We start from the raw sequence: 6000 nt of genomic DNA, 5'->3' as shown, positions 1-6000 counted from the left end.
GCGAGTTTCTTTGTTGCGTAAATAAACTTAAGAGCGATTTTATCTGGCTTTTGCTTACCCTATGGGAGATGTGACTGGTCAGATATTTAAATAATAATAAGGACTTGAGGGGCTGTGAGTCTGAAACTCAATTTTCAGCTATTTTTTTATAATAATTATTGCTGAGAATTTACAGGATTTTCGTAAGTCCAGACATTTCAAGAACCCATCATAATCGGAATGTGTAGATCGGAACTTCACAAACTAACTTCCGATAACCGGTCACAGAAAAGAAAGTGGTCAACGTTGTCATGGCAAGAAGTGACTGCGGACTTCTTACATATTTTTTATACGTGTTGCTAAATAGTTACTTCAATAAGCGTCTATATTTATAAAATTAAGCGATGATTATAGATCGTTAATTTATTTAATACTGGTAAGGCATCGTGAACGAGACGCGCAGGCGCAAAGTCGCTTTATTTGCTTGGTGGGACTTTTTACACGACGCCATGACAGTGTGTTTCGGGCTGCAGTAGTTATCAGTTATGCTGCTGCTGCAGTGTTACTGTAGTGCGGCGACGGCCTGATGAACGAGCCTCCCATAACCCACTTAGCCAGCGGGGTACCTCTTTGGCCGACACGGTAAGGAGTGCCTCTCCCTTCACGCTGGTCGCGGGTTCAATCCCAGGCAGCCGGGGAATACCCTCTCCTTGTCTTGATTAATTTCTCGTGTGTTTCGATACACGCAGAGGCCGTGTTGGGAAATAGAAAGGATGGAAAATAAGCTCGTCGGGGCATTACATTACCACCCTCTAATGGCGGCAGCGTCAGTTCCTTTTCGGGAAACCAACAAGAGTTAAGCTAGAAGGGAGGGCTTCGCCCCGCCTCGACCCCCCACCTTCTCAACCGGGGAGGGCTTTGCCTTCCCTCGACCCCCCCCCCCATCCGTCGGGCTCCCCCCGCAACAAGAGGAAGAGGAGGAAGGAGGGCTCGCGAGACAGCGCAACATGGCGCCCAGACCACGGAACCAAACTAACGCCCCATACCCCTCCCATCCAAGAACTTATCTAACCTCTTCTTGAATGTATCTATCGTGTTGGCGCTCACCACATGACTTCTACGTCTGTTCCACTCATCCACCACTCTGTTGGTAAACCAATTCTTGCCTATGTCTTTGTTGAACCTGAACTTATCCAACTTAAACCCATTGCTACGTGTCCTATAACAGGTGTGGTGTCATCTGCCATCCACGTATCCTACCTAAGAAATCCCATCAAATCTGCGCAGGCGCAGGAATTGTTTACAAACAAATGGTGGATGAATGGACCGTATTTATACAGGCAGTGCCACATGTGGCCACTCAACTCAAGGTGAATTTTCCATAGAGTTCGTTATAGACTAGAGTGTCTGAGGCTGTCTCAGGATACACAGCCATGATACCACCATCGCCCCAAGCCGATGATTGCACCTTCTCACTCCCAAATATCATTTTTTCCATGCCGTCGTTGTTGGAGCGATGGCGGCACCAAGGCCTTTATCATGGAGGCAACCTTAGACACACTCTAGTACATAACATGAGTTCTATGGAAGTACTGCTTTTGACATTTCACTGAGTGGCCATGTGTGGTGCTGCCAATATATATGGTCCACATGACACGGTACCTGATTTTTTAAATCTTCTTAAAGTAAATGTTGACGTATGTTTTGAATTTGAAAATTGCTTGATATATGAAAGTTTCTTCCTGCACTTTGTATGTCAGTAAATGAGGTAAATGAGGTATGTCGGTAAATGTGATATATTTATGAGATATCCTGCTCCCCTAAATGTGATAAATGAGATAACCTGCTCTTGTGTGTCGGTAAATGTGATAAATGAGATAACCTGCACCCTTGTATGTCGGTATATGTGATAATGAGATAACCTCCACCCTTGTATGTCGGTATATGTGATAAATGAGATAACCTGCACCCTTGTATGTCGGTATATGTGATAAATGAGATAACCTACACCCGTATGTCGGTAAATGTGATAAATGAGATAACCTGCATCCCTTTAATGTAGATATATGTGATAAATGAGATAACCTACACCCCTTGTATGTCGGTAAATGTGATAAATGAGATAACCTGCATCCCTTTAATGTAGATATATGTGATAAATGAGATAACCTACGCCCCTTGTATGTCGGTAACTGTGATAAATGAGATAACCTGAACCCCTTGTATGTCGGTAAATGTGATAAATGACATAACCTACATTTTGTATGTCAGTATATGTGATAAATGAGATAACCTACAATTTGTATGTCAGTATATGTGATAAATGAGATAACCTACACCCCTTGTATGTCAGTATATGTGATAAATGAGATAACCTACACCCCTTGAATGTCGGAATATGTGATGAATGAGATAACCTGCACCCTTTGTATGTCAGTATATATGATAAATGAGATAACCTGCACCCCTTGTATGTCATTATATGTGATAAATGAGATAACCTACACCCCTTGTGTGTCAGTATATGTGATAAATGAGATAACCTGCACCCCTTGTAGTCAGTATATGTGATAAATGAGATAACCTACACCCCTTGTAGGTCAGTATATGTGATAAATGAGATAACCTGCTCCCCTTGTATATCGGTATATGTGATAAATGAGATAACCTACACCCTTGTATGTCGGTAAATGTGATAAATGAGATAACCTACACCCCTTGTATGTCGGTAAATGTGATAAATGAGATAACTTACACCCCTTGTATGTCGGTATATGTGATAAATGAGATAACCTCACTCTCATCTGATTGATGGTCATGTTTCTCAGATTCTCTCCATATAATGGTAGGCTATATGAATTATGGGGTCCATGTCATTCTTGAATTTGCCCATTTTCCCATAAAAGCTGCCATGCTGTCTTGTCGCCATCTTGCCTGGACAAACTACGATATCAACACTTTTTTTTTTCACAACAAAGGAGACAGCGGAAACAATAATAAACAATGTAGGGATGAGCATGAGAAGAAAGTCGTGTGCAGCGGGGCCGCGGGAGGGGGGATGCATGCAGTTAGCAAGTTCAGAGGAGAAGTCAGCGTGAAAATAGCAATAGAAGATAGAAAGAGAGGCAACATCGCGGCAGAATTTAAGAGGTAGAAGACTATCAGTAGGAGAAGAGCTGATGAGACGAAGAACCTTAGACTTCACTCTGTCCAGGAGAGCTGTGTGAGTGCAGCCCCCCCACACGTGAGATGCATACTCCATACGAGGGCGGACAAGGCCCCTGTATATGGATAGCAACTGCGCGGGGGAGAAGAACTGTCGGAGACGATACAGAACGCCCAACCTCGAGGAAGCTGATTTAGCGAGAGAGGAGATGTGAAGTTTCCAGTTGAGATTTTGAGTTAAAGATACACCGAAGATGTTTAGTGTTGAAGATGGTGACAGCTGAGTGTTGTCGAAGATTAGGGGATAGGTATTTGGAAGATTGTGTCGAGTTGATAGGTGGAGAAACTGACTTTTTGAGGCATTGAAGGACACAAGGTTCCTTCTGCCCCAATCGGAAATGAGAGCAAGGTCTGAGGTTAAGCGTTCTGCAGACTCTATCGAAGGCTTTCGATATGTCTAGCGCAACAGAGAAAGTTTCACCGAAACGGCTAAGAGAGGATGACCAAGAGTCAGTTTAGAGAGCAAGAAGATCGCCAGTAGAACGCCCCTTGTGGAACCCATACTGGCGATCAGATAGAAGGTTAGAAGTGGAAAGGTGTTTTTGAATCTTCCGGTTAAGGATTGATTCAAAAGCTTTAGATAGACAGGAAAGTAGAACTGTAGGGCGGTAGTTTGAGGGATTGGAACGGTCGCCCTTCTTAGGCACAGGCTGTACAAAGGCATACTTCCAGCAGGAAGGAAAGGAAGATGTTGATAGGCAGAGACGAAAGAGTTTGACCAGGCAGGGTGTCAGCACGGAAGCACAGTTTTTAAGGACAGTAGGAAGCACTCCATCAGGTCCATAAGCCTTCTGAGAGTTGAGGCCACAGACAGCATAGAAAACATCATTTGGAAGAATCTTAATAACAGGCATAAAGGAGTCAGAGGGGGGATGAGTAGGAGGAATATGCCCAGAATCGTCCAGGGTGGAGTTCTTACAGAAAGTTTGAGCGAAGAGTTCAGCCTTAGAGACAGATGAGACGGCAGTGCTGCCGTCAGGGTTAAGGAGAGGAGGGCAAGAGGAAGAAGTGAAATTGGAGGAGATATATTTGGCTAGATGCCAGAAGTCACGGGAAGAATTAGAAGAAGCAAGGTGTTGACATTTTCTATTGATAAAAGAAGTTTTGGTAAGTCGGAGAATAGATTTGGCACGATTCCGGGCTGATATGTAAAGGTCAAAGTTAGGGAGTTCGAAGGCTCTGGAACCTTTGTGAGCTGCCTCTATCTTTAATAGCACGAGAACAAGCATGATTAAACCAAGGCTTTTAGCATGAGGAGTAGAGAAAGTACGTGAATGTATGCTCCATTCCAGAGACAATCACCTCTGTGATACGCTAGGCACACACAGAGGGTCTCTCTGAAGCAGTAATCATTCCACGGGAATGGGAAAAGTACATCCTCAGGTCGTCCCACCGAGCTGAAGCAAATGCCAGAAGCATCGCCTCTTCAGGTGGGTCCAGAGGATGCAAGAGCGATAGGACAGGATACAAAATAAGGTTATGATCGGAGGAGCCCAACGGAGAGAACAGTTTGACAGAGTACGCAGAAGGATTAGAGGTAAGGAAGAGGTCTAGAATGTTGGGCCTGTCTCCAAGGCGGTTGGGAATATGAGTAGGGTGCTGAACCAACTGCTCTACGTCGTTGAGGAGAGCAAAGTTGTAGGCTTGTTCACCAGGCTGGTCAGTGAAAGAGGATGAAAGCCAAAGCTGGTGGTGAACATTGAAATCTCCATAGAGAGTGAGTCAAGATGTGCTCCACTTTAGAGTTCAAATAGTCAAAGAATTTTACATAGTTAGTAGAGTTAGTGAGAGATAAACAGCACAGATGTATTTAGTAATAGAATGACAATGAAGTCTTAGCCAGATGGTGAAAAATTCAGAAGAGTCAAGGTCGTGGGCATGAGAGCAGATGATGTCGTTGTGCACGTAGGCGCAACATCCAGATTTGGATGAAATTTAGGAGAGACAATAGGAGGGAACAGAGTAGAGGTTGCTCAGTAGCCTCAAAAATCTGTGTTTCGGGTGAGGAATAGAAGGTGATTTTTATAGGAGGATAGATGGTTTTCAACAGAATAAAAATTAGAAAGAAGACCGCGAATGTTACAGAAATTGATAATGAGGAGGTTCGAGGAGTTATCAGGACACCTCTCAAGTCGGCAGCCAGAAGGGGAGTCCTCCTGGGAATTTATGATCACCCCAGGCGGGGACCTGAGGCTCTTTGTTCAACGCCATTTGAATTGAATTTTGGGAAAAGGTGTGTGTGTGTGAATGTAGTGTGGTGTAGAAAGAGAGAGGAACTGTCTTTAGAGAGCATGCTGAACTGCTCTCTCTGGTGTTGATGAGACAATAGGAAACGGTTAGTGAGGACATGGAAGAGTCTTTGAAGGGCTTCAGCACCTCTCCTGCTTCCCATATATCCTCACCGGGAGTAGCTCACGCCCGTTCGATAGATGTCTTCCTACCTACTCAGTAACCTACCTACTCAGTAAACATCGGGTTCCACGCATGCGCAGATCAGGATGGGATGCCTTAGGATACGTGAATGGCACATGACACAACACCGGCTCACCTAAAATCAAAACCTTATTGCTTATGTTCTTCTTGTAACTAATTTATTTATGGACCAATATCTTTTATTCAGAAAGCTATTTAATCAGGAAGGATAGGAGATTAATGATCACTATCGCTCGTTTATTATAGAATAGTAAAAAATATTTCCTAGATATCGATGATAAAATATTAAAAAGTTGAAAAATGTTTGTCAAAAATCTAAATCAACTTCAAACAAAAGTTAAAATAGCGAACATAATTCCTTTT

Source organism: Eriocheir sinensis, unplaced genomic scaffold, assembly GCF_024679095.1.
Source record: "Eriocheir sinensis breed Jianghai 21 unplaced genomic scaffold, ASM2467909v1 Scaffold664, whole genome shotgun sequence".
NCBI classification, from domain to species: Eukaryota; Metazoa; Arthropoda; class Malacostraca; order Decapoda; family Varunidae; genus Eriocheir; species Eriocheir sinensis.
This window is presented reverse-complemented; position numbering follows the sequence as displayed.